Raw genomic sequence first — 15,186 nt, forward strand, 5'->3', positions numbered from 1 at the left:
AAGATCCCCAAGTCCCTGAACTCATACTGCCAGGTAGGGTGACTTCCTAGGGAGCTCCGATCTCCACACTAGACTTAGCTGCCTCTCTTGCCACCAGTCTGAGAGGCTTCTAAGGTTACAGACTGAATCTATTGTTTAATTTCTAACCTCCCATGGCTCCTAATTTAGGACTCGCCTATGGGGTCCAACCACTCAATTAGGGCAGGCATTAATGACAGTGGCTGCTTCTACAGTGTGTTGCAGGAGGCAGCAGCACGTCCCCAGTCCAGGAGCCATTCATTCCTCCACAACAGCCGCCTTCAGGATTTCTTTATCAGGTAGCACCTTGGTAGTCAATACCATGGTAAACATCAGACAACATTGACTTGAAGACAATGGGCTAGGCCTTGAAAAAATGGGGCAGGTAGGGGAGCAGGGCACCAGGATGGAGGAAGGGGCAGCTAATGGTCAAACTGAAGGCAACAAAGAACATTTTCTCCAGTTTTGATATTTTGCCAAAGGTGACCCCTGCAGTCCATCATATCCCCTCTGCAGGGCTTCAACCACCTACTCTAATTTTCTAATAATATGAATAGCTACTCTTTATGGAGCACCACCTCTTGAGATGGAGTATTTTTTTTATTCCTTCTTCACAAATGAATGAATGGAGGCTCAGGGAGGTTAATGATCTTTTCAAGGTGGTACAGCCAATGGGTGGTGGAGCTGGTATTAAATCCAAGCATGATCTCAAAACTGTTGTTCTTTACCACAGTCATTTTTTCCTACTGAACTCTCTCTCTCTGTTGCACTCTCTCTTGCACTTTCTGTCTCCTTTTCTGTTCTGAACCTGGTACCCATTTTAAGCTAGGTTAAGATTACTGATCTGTCTGGACCATTCATTTGCTTCCATTAAGAGTCAGGCAGGCAGAGTGGCAGGAATAACCTGGTATACATTTTACGAAAACCCCACAAGCTTTGAACACTCTGATTCTGTTCAATCTTTTCTCTCCCTCCTGTTCTTGGCAACTGTCCCTTAAGCCCGTCTGTTCTCTGCCTCTAATATATTATGCTGATATTTTATTACCAAACAATTACATCCACTAATTTGAAAAGGAAACGAGCAGGAAATTGCAATTATAAGAGTAAAAGCAATGCTCTTTTATTTCTCCCCTTTATGCATACGAAATATGGTTTGTCATTGCTGCAAAACAGACTTTTCTCCTCTTCCATGGCTCTTCACTGCCTTGTCTTTAATAATTGAGCAGAAAGCAGAGTAATAATTAGATTCCTGATACCAGGGGAGATATCCATAGATTTGCAGCATGTGGAGGCTCAGCTTGGAGCCATGGCGCCCACAACCATGCCTCCATGGGAGAAAGCATACTTCAGGCTGTTTCAGTTGAGTACCTTCCAGAGCCTTCTGTACATCCATGGTCTTCCATGTAGATTAAATATTTGCTCACAATTATTGTTTCCTTTCTGCCTTTGCCATGCTTTCCCACCCCATTGACTCTGGGCTTGGCCAAGACTTCTTTTGGTCAATGGAATATGAGTAGATGTGATGTACAGCTCATTTGTACTACACAGAAGCTTTCAATGTACCTGAAATATTTAGCCCTACTTCTCTTGAGCAACACGCAGGATGGTGGCTGCTCCATCTAGGTCCCTGAGTGATTACGCTGCACAGAAACACCCTGCTGACTCCTGATAGATATGTAGTGAGAGCAAGAAATAAACGTTTGCTGTTTTAAGCCACTGAGATTTGGAGCTGTTTTTAAATCACAGCATAGCCCAGCCCATCCTGACTGATATATCTGTGATCTCATTTGACTCTCATTATGTCCATGGGATAGAGAAAAGGCTGATCACTCTGGGTGGTGTCGAGGAAAAAGCATGTGATGTGGAATCAAAGGGACCTGGGTAAGAAGGCTTTTCCCATCATTGCTGTCTGTGCAGGCTTATCCAAAACAACCCAATCTCTCTGAAATCCTTTTTCTTTATCTGTAACATGAGAATAATAAAACTTACCTTGAAGATCCCTGTGGATCAGAGTCAATGTATGCCAAAGGTCCTGGGTAGAACCCATCACAGAATAAGCAACTAATACAAGATAGTTGTTTTTTTAAAATTAGTATTTCATTTATTTTTATTTTAATTATCACTCTGTCACTCAGGCTGGAGTGCAGTGGTGCCCTCTCGACTCACTGCAACCTCTGCCTCCCAGGTGCAAGCAATTCCCCGGGCTCAGCCTCCTGAGTAGCTGGGACTACAGGCGTGTGCCATTACACCCGGCTAATTTTTGTAACTTTCGTATTTTCAGTAGAAATGGGGTTTCACCTTGTTGGCCAGGCTGGTCTCTAACTCTTGACTTCCAGTGATTCACCTGCCTCGGCCTCCTAAAGCGCTGGGATTACAAGCGTGAGCCACCGTGCCTGGCCAAAAATTAGTATTTAAAAATCTCTTTTTGACATTATTTCCATTGAACATATGGGAATGCTGAGCCTAAATCTGTTGCGGGGACCTGCCTAGGAAAATTAAATAACAGAGCTGGAATACAAGTTTTGATTTTCAGACTTTGTGTCCAGAGCTTTCTCCCTGGACTAATAAGTATTGCCTGAGTTCCACACTCTGGAACTGTGCTAAGGAGGCTGGAGGGTTGGGGGGCAAGTGTTAAGAATGAAAACATTGCTTCTCCAAGGAGTGCAAAGTCTACATAGTGAGATAAGCTAAATAACAGAGTTAGTTCCAAAGAAGCAGCTGGTTTTTTTAGGGCACACAATATTCTGATTTTCTAAACTTTGAATGCATAAGAGTCACCTATGTAGCTTATTCAAAGGCAGACTCCTTGGTCCTGCCCTAGAGTTTCCACTTTAATGCTATCCTGTATTAATCAGAACAGAGTGGGCTTTGGCACTAGGCTCCCTGGGTTCAAATCCCTCCTCTGGCACCTACAAATTAATTACACGATCTTGGGCAAGTTATCTAACCTCCTTGGGCCTTGGTTTCTTCATTTGTGAGATGGGGGTAACATTACCGGTTGTCTTATATTACAGTGAAGATTAAGTTAGGTAAAATGGCTAAAAGACATGGCACTTAGCAGACACTCAGTAGGTGCTACCCATTAGTATTCTGATGCAGGATTTCTAAAAACTGTGAGTCTGGGAACTTCCTTAAGGAATGGCCCAGGACAACCCTTTTCTTTGGTGTCCTAAGTGAGTACCCTTTTATGGGGCTTCTTGAGACAATGGCCTCAACCCTTGTGGTGCCTACGGGGGAATTCCAATCATGGAGGCTTTGATTGTGGAGGCATAGTTGAGACCAGCAGTACATCATGATGACTTTTAAATCATATGTATGCTGCTGGCTTCTGCTCACCCATACAAAGGTTTGTCCCTGGTAGAAGATGTCCATGAGCAAACTTCATTTGGGAACCATCTCTGGCTGTCAGATGGGCAACAATCCAGAGAGGTGCCTGGTTCTTGGTGCCCTGAGGCTGAGTCAGGCAGGATCTGTCTCAGTGGAAATGTTTCACTTATTGCTATTGCCCTGTGCCAAATGCCTCATTTTGCCCCTTGTTAATCATATGATATTAGTGTCCATAAGAGTCACATTTACCAGGAGAGAGGTTTTCTCCTTCTTCTTTTTAAATGTCTTTGAATAATTCATGTCCAATTTAGAAGGATTAAATATGGTGTGGTCTCTCACTCCAGCAAGAGCTGGAGGTGAAAATCTGGTTTCTCAGACTGCAGGGGCCAGGCTGCTGGGAGCCTCCCCGATTCAGCCTCTCTTCACTGCTGAGAACTGTTAGACTCAAGGCCTTCTGGCCTATTTTTCACTGTTGTCTCACTTGCCTGTGAGGGGCTCTCCAGTTTTTCTTACTTTTCAAGACCCACTCCTGCCACCTTCTACAGAACCCTTAGCAAGCCATCCTCCCATACCCGCAGAGATAGGGAGCCTAGGCCATGGGAAGGCAGACTGAATCTTCTTTGGGAAGTACAGGGTCTGGAGCTGGGAGGGCTGTGCATTCCCTGGGCGAGGAGACTGCTACCTCATATGTTCTGCTATGGGCCCAGAAGGAGCTAAGGGACAATGCAAAGTAGGCTCCTCTGACCAGTCTGCCTACCTGTGCTCAAATTCTGGCTCTACAACTCCTTGCAGGTGGTGACTTTCGCCAGTAACTTCATTTCTCTATTGCTTCAGCATCCCGATCCATACAGGAAGATTGAGAACAAGCCCTTCTCATAGTGTTGTCCTGAGGATGTAACACAGGAAATATAGAAACATAGCAACATGGAAAACATACATAGAAACCACTTAGAACAGGGTCTGTCTGACATTTGATAATCTCTCAATTAACATTAGTGGTTATTATTATGCATCCCTTAGATCAGAATTTGAAGTTTATAATGAGGTATAGGTTTTATTGTATTTTATTTGGTCAATTAAAAATTAATTTTAATTACATAAGGAATTCATGAATACATTCTCCTTGTAAAAAATTAAAACATTACAGTGGAAACTAAATATCATTTGACTACCCCCGTTGCCAAGCTCCCTAGCAGTTATCCGTTTTCAGTTTGGTATGCAGCTTTCTATGGTTTTTAAAAAGACATATATATGTACATATATGTACTTGTAAAAATCATACAATATATGTCTATTATAAATGATATCACACATGTATGCATTTTTTACTTAACATTGTATCTTAGAGATTATTTTATTTTAGAACATAGAGATATGCTATATTCATTTTAACAGATTTATGCTAGTCTATATTATAAGGATACCACATTTAATTTAGTCATTGTTTAAAATTTCACCAGTGCTGCCATAAATATCCTTGTAGATGTCTTAATATATGAATATATCTTAAAGATTCCTCAAGGATTGTCATTTTGCTTATTTTTTAAAGTTCTTGTACAACACAGCTTCACCATCCATTTATACTACCAAATTTAATTTTGCCAATCTAAGCAGTGTCAAAGAATATGCAATTTTATTGATGTTTTAATTTGAATTTTCCTTATTCCTTAATCCTAATAAAGTTGAGCCTCTATATATTTATTGCCTACTGGTATTTTTTGTTTTGCGAATGACCTGTTTGGTTTGCTGCCTGTTGTTTTATTGAGTTAATTTCCTTTTTCTCACTTTTTTTTTTGGAGTTTTAAAAATATATAATTTGGACAGTAATCTGTGTTATATTTGGTGACATTAATTTCTTCCATCCATTGTTTGTTTTTTTGTCCTATGTATGTGCTCAATTTTGATTTAGCCCATTTATATTACCCTGTTCCTTGATGACTTTTGCTTTTTTTATCCTATTTATAAGAAGACTCTCCTTATCTTCAACATCATAAACGCAGTTTTCAATATTCTCTTCTATTTTTAAAAAGTATTAAGTCTTTCATCCATCTGGGCCTTATTTTAGTAAATGATGTAAAGTAAGATCTAATTTTATGCACTAGTCATTGAGCTAAGAGCTTTACGTGCGTGATCTCAGTCACTCACACTATCCGAAAAGTTTGGCACGCTCACATCCATCTTCCAGATGAGGAAACAAACAGAGAGATGCAGTCATTTGCCTCAAGGTCCCAAAGGTCAACATAGAGCGGTCACCTGAAATGACATCCACCACTGAGATGACCCAGGTCTGTGTGTACCCAAGTGCCTCCTCTGGAGTTCCCTGCAGGTTGAACATTGACTGATCACAATGAGAGGAAGAATTTGGACCAAGTAGAGAAGAGCCTCTCTCATGTAGGAACTGAAATTACTGAGCATCTCTGAAGACCGGGGAGACAAGCTCCAAAGCAGGCAGCTGACCTCTGAAAAGGACAAAGAATCCCACAGTCTCAGCACCACCACTCAAATGTATCAGCTTTGGGCACTGCTAACTCTAGGCTATGAAAACTTCTTTGGGGGCATCCAACCCAGACAGGTCTTGCACTTCACTGAGTAGAACACCGGTCCAGGCTTGGCTCCTCTCTCTTTACAGCAGCAGGGGGCCAGCAGGCTGCGAGCACAAGCTCTCCTTCATTACCCATTTCTGCTGGGCCCCTGACTGGGGAGGCTAAGTATGGGGTGGGGGTGTTCCAAGGGTCAACAAAAGGAGGAGGATGAAGGGAAAAGCCGGCCAGCTGAGGGGAAAAGCTCTTTCTGCGATTACTCTGCCCATCACACAGCCCCCCACCCACTCACCTGTATGGGCTGGAAGCCTGGCCCAATTGTTGCATCTTTCCCCAAAGAAGTGTGTGAAACACACACTTAGAATGCAGAGCGGTGGCTCCAGGCACCCTCGGCATTTACTATAAATCACAGAGACAGGAGAGATATGAGTCCCCACCTGCAGAATCACTGAAGCAACTACTCTGGGCATATCTTACCTGAAAACGGTTTTCCTGCTTCCTCCACAGCCCATCGGGGTTTGGGGGCCAAACACAGAGAAGCTATTCCCTGGGGCAGCATTCTTGAGTCCTGGAAAAGTGTTTTTATATGATCCTGACATCAAGACCCTCTTAAATGCTGGCATTTTCTGACCTTCCTTAGAACTATTTTCCCCTGAAACCATGCCTTCCATGCCCGCCCTCATGTCCTGTGGTTGTTTTTTTTTTTAATGTTCTGCCCTGATTATGTGTGTTTATTATCTTCTTCCCACTAATAGACGTTAAGCTCCTTAAGGGAAGGACTGGTCGTCTTTGTGGGAGATCAGTAAATTCTATTTAATTTCTTTTTAAAAAGGTACAAGGAAAAAATTCAATCTTCTTTTTCTTAATAGATCTTTTCTCCAAATCAGCTGCTTTCTTCTCTCTGCTCAGAACAGAATGTAGTCATTCCCCTATTTAAGCCTTTATTCAGGCCATTCTCCCCATCTGGGATGCCCTTTCTTGTCTCAGTTGATGTTTAGACTCTCAGTTGTGTTGCTCAAGCTGCCCTTGATATGCTCATTTTAACTGCATGTCGTATGCTATATAATGGGAGGAGAAAGAAGAAGTGGCCCTTTCTGTGGGGCTTCCCCTGAGTCTCCCTCTTGGCCCTAGAGCTGACCTTGCGTGTCCCAGCCATGGAAGAGGCTGTGCACAGCAGCTCAGCAGGCCTGTGCTCCAGACCAGTCAGTCCTGCCCTCTGCTCTTCATACCCAATCCCATCATCATCAGGCGGGTGACGCCCTCTAGATGCTCCTACTCAAGCACAGATGCTGCTTGGAAGGGATGGGGAGGCTCACTGGGCCCAGGCTGTCAGCATACCAGCCCACCTCAGTTAATCAGACTAACTCATGTATTCTGTTGGCTTTGTCACCTCGTGGTGGGCAGTTTCCTACCCAGATCCCCCAGCTTTCCTTCCTCGAACCCAAATTCACATGATAGAGCTTGTCCCCATGCAATTTGGATTTAGCAGACATCTCTACTGGTGGATTAGTGGGAGAAAAGCAACATTTCCTTTACTAAAATGTGTTGAATTTAAAAAGATTAAAACATGATTTCCCTCCCTCCACCTGCCTCAGTGAAGGTGTCTTCCCCTTAGATAAACGTCGGGCTTATTGATTATTGGATTATACATGTTGGTTTCTTGAGGTCATCAGGCAAGGACACACCTGGATGCCCTTTGTAGGGCGCCATAATTTCCAGTGTTGACTGCAGAGAAGTGGATTCTCTGCAGGAAAGGGGAACTTCGAGTGGGCTGGGCCTCTCTTGCCTTGCTCCCTTGGCCGTGGAGCTTGTGAGGGTCCCAGTGAACTTGAATTCGGCCCCATGTGGTGGGCTCTGTTGCCTCACACCAGCATCCTGTTTTGTCAGGCTATCCCAGTGGTGCTCAACCTCTTAGCTTATTTTGCTTATTTTACCCTGAGTCTGGTTATGTTCCAGTTTGGGCAGAATGCAGGTAAGATGTGTATGTGCCCAGCCTGGCTGTGAATGTGGTAGTGAGCGAGAGTCTCCCCAGGATAGCCTGGCTCAGCGGCAGGTGCAGGTGGTCAAGGTTCAGCTTCTCCCTGTCCCTTGTGGGCAGTCTTCAGCATTGCCAGCCCTGAGCGATGTGGGTTTATGTCAGAGAGAGAGGTGGTTTCCTTGTCAATTCCCTGCAGGATTACTTTAGGCAGAGTCCATTTATTTTCCGCACCTGCGTGAATGATCGTATGGGAAAATGTGGCATAGGGTGTAGTTTTACAACAGGGCAGATAGAGACAAACTCTGCTGGGGGAATGGAGGGAGATTTCAGGGGTTTGGGAGGTTTGAGAGTGAGTAAGAATTTGCCGAGCACAGAACCGGAAGAGCACATGACCATTGAGGGCATGTTTTGTCCCCAGAAGAGAGCTGAGCCAGTAAGAGGGTGGAGGCATCTGGGGAAGAGATGGGAGGTGGGGGTGGGGGAGTGAAGGGCCATCAGGCTTTAGTGACACACAAAACCTTGAGTGTGACCAGGAATTTGGATTTCTGTCTATAATAGAGAGCGCCCTTCTGAAGGCAGTATAGGTTGGTTTGATTTAGAAAACCCACTTAGGAGGCTGGAGTGATGAAACTGGATTGCATTTTTCCAGGAAGAAGACCTCCTTGAGAAGAAGGTGGGTGAGAGAAGGCAACAAGCAATTGACATGGATCGAGCATCTACACTGGGTAGCTTTGTGTGCGCCTCTCTCAGGGCTTGTGGTCATCTATAGAGGAGCCCAGCAAGTGAAGAGTTCTCTAAATCAAACCAACTTATACTGCCTTCAGAAGGGCACTCCCTTTTATAGACAGAAATCCAAACAGAATTCCAGCATAAAGAGGAGTTCAGCTGCACAGCAATGACTTCTTCAGTCGCCTTTGGTTCCTTGTTGAGGGAGGGTCTGTGGTCACTGAGGGCCAAGGGCCGTAGCTCTCAGGTTTTGGAAGTGGCCCCTTGAAGAAGCCTGTGGGAAGTGATTTGCAGCTGTGATTCAAGTCAGGTCAACCAGGAGTTTCAGAGTTCATGATGAGCCCAGGACACCCTCTTTCCTGGGGGTCAGCTGAGGCAGTAGAGACTGCACACCTGCACTGGGGGGCCCATCCTCTGTGCAAGGAAAACAGCCCAAATGCCCAGGACTTTAATAGGATGGCAGTGTTGCTTAGACTCCCAGGCAGTGCTGTCTAGGTGGGAAATGGGCTAGGACAGGGATTGGTGAGATCTGAAGAGGTAGAGAGCACAAAATGCAGGCATCCCTCAAAAGAAACACATCCAAATGGTTTTGCAAGTACCATTAGCTAATGTAGTTGAGTGTCTTTATGTGTAGAATTATGTAAGGAATACTGAAGGCAGGTCAAGACCAAAGTGAAATGGTGCCCTTGCTTTCTTGGGGCCCACTTGCCATGGAAGACACGATCACTCATTCATTCATCCCACAAATACTGAACTCTCACCATGAGCTGGCTCTGCACTAGATGTGGGGACACGACCCTAAAAGGGAGGGAGGCATAGCAAACTAATATAGTGAAGGGGATAATCTGTATTGGTTTGAAAGGGATAAACTCTCTAAATAATACCTGTGAGGTCTTAGGAGGCTGGAGTGATGAAACTGGATTGCATTTTTCCAGGAAGAAGACCGCCTTGAGAAGAAGATGGGTGAGTGAAGGCAACAAGCAATTTACACGGATCGAGCATCTACACCGGGTACCTTTATGTGGCTCTCTTGGGGCTTGTGGCTGTCTGTAGGGGAGCCCAGCAAGCGAAGGGATACTTGTCATACACCATGATGAGAGTGACAGTCACACATATAATAGTGCTGGGAAGAAGGGAGGAGGGAAGGAGGGCGAGGAAAAGGAAGGAAGGACTCATTAAGAGACCATCGGTGGGCTGTGTGTGTGTGTGTGTGTGTGTGTGTGTGTGTGTATGTTATAGGGAGGGGCTGCCTCAAGGAACCCGGAGGAACCCTGTGTTTCTGTTAGTCTCTGTGATGTTGACACTGAAGCCATGAACACACAAAGATCACAGACAGAAGGAGGAAGAGCTCTGGCTGTAGTTCCTGTGAGCTACTATGTGTTTCAGAAAAAGCATTAGGGAAGTAGGGAAATGGCTTTTTGATGCTGCTGCTGCATAAACAGGCTTCCCAGGTACAGGCAAGTTTTAACGTGATGTTAAAAGACAAGGAAGAGTTGAAGTGCTCAGCCTTTCAGGCCTCTGTGTTGCCTCCTGAAAACCCATCTCGTGGAAGTAGACCCAGGAAAGGAACCCACCTGGCGGCAACTCCTGGGGGTTGAGGGGCAGGTTGGAGGAGGGGAAGGCAGGAAGGACATGCTGACCACTTAGGTCTCTGGCATCACACAGGGAACTCTTGGCCAGTCCTCCAGGGAAATCCCTAGAGGCTGAGGCCTGGGAAACCAGCTTCCTAAAGGGCACCCTGTGCCTCAGGTTCTGATTTTTCATTCAGTTTACATAGCCTGTTTGCAGAGCCATCTTAAATATCCTTGCAGTGCATCTGGGGCAAAGCTTAGGGCTGCCAGCAAGGTCTCCCTGCTCCGTGCCTCTGCCCATCATTCTGTCTTGGCTCTGTGAAAGGCTGCCCGAGGTATTTTTCTTGCTTGGCTTAAACATTATATCATTTGGGTTAAACATCACCCTCTTTGGGACCCTCCTTAAGTCTAATTTATGCATTGTTTTTTTCTGGGAAGGCTTCTAGAACTACCCTACCTTCTGCCTTGGGGCTCCCAGGGCTCTATGGGAAACATGATTACTGCACTAAATAGGCAGTCCTATAGGGGTGTGCTGACTGAAATACTGCAGCCTGAGCCCCTCATCCCTCCACATATATTATAGTTTCTCTGCCGAGGCAACCAGTGCCTGTGCCCACCCTGCCTGTGGGCTCTGAAGGCTGGCATGGGCCCTACTCCTCACTGGGACCCTGAGCCGTCCTCAGTTGGTGCTGGCTTAAGGCCCCAGCACAGGAAACACATTCCGATTTGTCTCCACAGAGTAACTATGCTTACTGCACACCTTTCATTCCTAATAGGGAGGATGAAAACAAGCATGAATGCATAGGAACATATTGGATTCCTAAGGATTGGGGTGATAGAGACAGTGAAGGAATGAATTAGAGAAGGGGTGGGGATCATCAACCTGATTTGCTTTCTAATTTTATAACCCTGTTGTGCCTCCCTGAATAGCCACGGTAAACACAATCCCCTGGTGGTGGCAAGGGCTTTATATCTAAGAACTGGAAAACTACCAAAAGGACTCTTCCCCTGAATCTCTTCCCTGGAGATCCATTTGCCCCACAATCCAGAGAATGTCAGTCTTCATGGGATGCTGAGATAGCTGACTCGATTCCCCACCCCCTCAACCCCCATCCAACCCAGAGAACTCAGTCCTGAAAAACAAAAGCATCAAGTTTCGGGGGAATCTAACTGTATGCACTGGTCACATGTCGGGGGTGCAAAGATTCTTTTTCCTATTAATTTCCATTGTGATTTTAGAGACATTCTATAAATGTATTAGACCTCCAGCTCCTTAAAAAGGTAAGAGAATATAAATTATTAATTGCATACCCCATATCCAGTATAGTGCTTGGCACGTAGTAAGTGCTCATTTTTGTTATTTGCTGTTAAATTTATAGTATCTTAGTGGGCTCTGGAATTAGATGGGCCCATATGTGTACAGCAGATACTGTGGGGAGCACACTCCAGTAGATGAAAAATGTAGTGTTCAGAGGGTGTGACTGTTCAAGCAAGCAGCCCAAGGGGAAACCACTGTGAGGAAGCTCACAGTCCCCACGTATTTGTGCATCTTGCACCGTTCTTAGCACTCTGCATGTGCTAGCTCCTTTCCTCCTCTCTGCCGACCTGGGAGGCAAGTGGTACTCATCTTTCTTTTACAGATGAGGAAGCCAAGGCAGAGTAAAGCATTGACATTCCCAGGTAACACAGCTGGTAAATGGTTCTGGGACCTCACCCCAGGCTAGCTGATTGGAGGGTTCATGCCCTTAACAACTTCCTTCTACTGCTTCTCTGCAGAGCATGGCCCTAACAATGGGCAGCGTGAAACTGAGGAACACAGCAGGAAGCCGATTTAGGCAAACTCAGCAGGCAAGCATGGGGTTAGTCAACACAAGGGCCATCTCCATGACTGGCCACTGGGGTCTGGAGCAGGGAAGGTCTGGATAGATTGATGATTGATGATTGATTGATGATTGATGATTGAGACAGGGATTCATGCATGAGAGCAAGACAAGAAGGCGATGGCCAGAATCAAGCAAGAGAGCTCCCAGGGCTCAGCGTCTGGTTCATACTAAAGCACACAGTGCTGAGTCCCAGGGTGTTATAATACACTTCTGAAATACTCCTTCTCTAAGCTCAGTGTTGGCTAAATTCTAGGGCAAGGCTGAACATCAGTCTCAGAATGTTTTCTTAAACATGGGAACTGCCTGAATAAGGGTATGGAAAAAAGCAGAAACCATCCAGCCTTATCCAATGCACAGACTTGCTCTGTTCCCTTACAGTGAATGCATTCTCTTTAGGCCCACCCTGTTTTTTCACACCATCCAACTGGAACCAGTGTTTATTTCCAAGGTTGTGTTATATGATGGGGAAAAGTTCTCTGGAGGAAAATTCTGGGGCTCATTAAACAGTGGGTAGAAGAGGAGGAGAGAATGAGGGAGGGAAGTAAAGAGAAAATTATAGCAGGATGATGTTTTCTTTTCCTGTAGGAAAGAACCTAAAATAATTGCAAATCCTGTTTAGAGCATTTTTGTTTTTCACACTTCATTCCTGTTTATGCAAAGGAATGGGTTAGGAGATTGCGTTCTTAGGGGGAAACTCTCCCCAGGAAATACATTGTTGTGTCCACAGGACTTTTTAGGTCATTGAGGGAATGGGTTGGAAACCAGTATTTATTTACGGTGGAAGATAATTGACTAGAAGTTCCTCCCATTCTCCTTTGCTTTTAAAACACTTGGTGTTTATGATACTTATTTGGACAAATTGATTGGCCTCCTTTTGAGTGTAACTGAGAAACCTAGGAATGCTTGTCTAAGATTGCTTAGTGCAAACGCAGGCTGGGGAATACTCCCTGATTATTTGCTGGGGGACTTATGGTGAAATAAGAAAGGGAACAGTGGCCAATACTGTCAAGCAGGCAACTTTTGCAGGCAACAGGCTTCTACAAGTCCAGGTTTTTCTTTGAAGTGACTAATGCCTTAATTCTCTCTTAACAACCATTAATCAAACCAACCCATAGGACACAACTTCAATAGCAAATTGAGCCTAAAGTATAAACAGCATATAATGGTTTTGTTTTCCTGTCTCTTTGGCATTGGCATTTTAACAGAGTCCTTGACTAATACAAGAATGTCCTGGATGGTTGAATTTCAGCAACTGGCCAGAGGCTGGTAGGAGGATTATTATGGGCAGGCTGGCTTTCCTCAACTCTTAATAATACCACCACTCCACACAGAAAAGAACTTCTCTTGTGACTGCCCTCTTTTCCTCATAAATCCCTCAATGAGTTTTCTGAGAATGGGCCCAATGGGCTGGCTGTTCTGGAAGGACTTTAATCAGCTTTCTTCACTGATGGACTGGAGGGAAAGGTGAGAGAACGCCAGGGGAACAGTTCTGCAGTTGCTTTCACTGATTTTTCACAAGGGTGAAAGTTTCCTTAGCTCTGTCCTGTGATATCAGCATTTGAGCTGGGAGACTTTGAGAGTGTTTATGAACTTTGGTCTCTGGGAGAAGTGAAAGAGTAAACTGGGGAGAGAAATTGAGCAAAAGAAGAGGGGTTTGGAGTTGAGGACTCTGTTAGTTTGCTATGGCTGCTGTAACAAATACCAGAGAATGGGTGGTTTAAACAAAAGAAATGTGTTTTTCCACCATTCTGGAGTCTGGAAGTCGGAGGTCAAGAAGTTGGCAGGTTGATTTCTTCCTTGGCTTGTAGATGGCCATCTTCTCTCTGTGTCTTCACATGGTTATCCTTCTGTACATAACGATGTCCTCTTCTTGTAAGGACACGCATCACATTGGATTAGGGCCTACCCTAGTGACTTCATTTCTACTTAATTAAAGGTCCTATCTCCAAATACAGACACATTTCAAGGTACTTGAATGGGATGAGGACTTCAACATACAAAATTTGTGAGGATGCAATTGAGACATAACAAGGAGTGAATTTGGGGAAGCTTCTGCAACCAGAAGTCATGTACGTCCTTCTATTCGTAGGGGAGCCAGCTCTTGGCTATAGAGCATAGACACTAGAAATCCAGTACTATGGACATTAGAAATCACTGAGGAGAGGCTCTAAGGCCCATATATTTTTCCATTGGTTTTCCAACTTGGCTGCTTATTAAAATCACCAGGAAGTTTTAAAAAACACTGATGCCTAGACACCCACCCTTTGAGACCCTGATTGAATTGGTATGAGATGGGGACCAGGGATAGTAATTTCCAAAGACTTCTCAGGAGATTTTAATGTGCCACCAGTATAAAAGAAACTAGAGGCTAGAGAAGCTCGGTGACTTGTCCAAGATCAGAAAACGCATGTAGACTAGTGCACAGGGCTCCTGACTTGGGTTCTATGGCTCTTCTGCTAGTACATTTCTTTCCATTTCTGAAATACTGATATTCCATCAAGTTTCCTGTGATGGATGTCATGGTGCCCCAGACCACCTGTCCAGCACTGAAGCACTCCTTCCCCCTGCTGCTAGGGGCATTAGTACACTGGTCCACCGTGTAGAGACTGCTGGATGAAGATGTATGAAGGCAGGATAATTCTGAAGGGCCCTGTCACCTCCAGAGCTCCCTGTAGTCACTGCATTGCAATTCAACTACTCTGTTTGCCCAATCCTCCTTCTCCCACTCCTGTCAGGGGAACTTGTGGATTCCCTCCAACAAATTCCTGCTGCCAGTTTTAATCTCAGAGTCTGCTTTCTGGGAAACCTGACCCATAAAAGTTTCTTCCTGTTCATAATTCTTTTGTGAGAACTTAAGAGTGCTTGCCATGTTGGGTTCTGTGCTAGAAGAGAAATAAAACCCAGTTTCTACTTAAGTGGTTTGCCATCCAGCAGAGGTGCTGGTCAACAGCCACCTCCAATGCCCTGTCTGAGCTGCTGTAATAGCAACGTGAAAGTGGTATGGGAGCACTGAAGAGGGGGATGCTGATGTCCTGGCTAAGGAGGTCAGCCAAGGCCACTCTGGTCTATACGTTCTAACTGTTCTTAGTTGGCTGTTTAGGAGGCTGAATCCCTTCTTGAAACAACAGTCACTCTTACTTGCC

General features: G+C 44.9%; 1 long non-coding RNA gene across 2 annotated transcripts in view; it reads left to right on the forward strand.

Annotated features, from left to right (window-relative positions):
- Positions 1 to 15,186, forward strand: part of LOC110741795 — a 171,555-nt gene that overhangs the window by 86,366 nt on the left and 70,003 nt on the right. For both annotated transcript variants that reach the window (XR_002518686.2, XR_002518685.2), the window contains one exon: positions 9,525 to 9,600. This is a non-coding gene — a long non-coding RNA (uncharacterized LOC110741795). The remainder of the gene's footprint in view (positions 1 to 9,524; positions 9,601 to 15,186) is intronic.

This window comes from Papio anubis, chromosome 19, assembly GCF_008728515.1.
Source record: "Papio anubis isolate 15944 chromosome 19, Panubis1.0, whole genome shotgun sequence".
NCBI classification, from domain to species: Eukaryota; Metazoa; Chordata; class Mammalia; order Primates; family Cercopithecidae; genus Papio; species Papio anubis.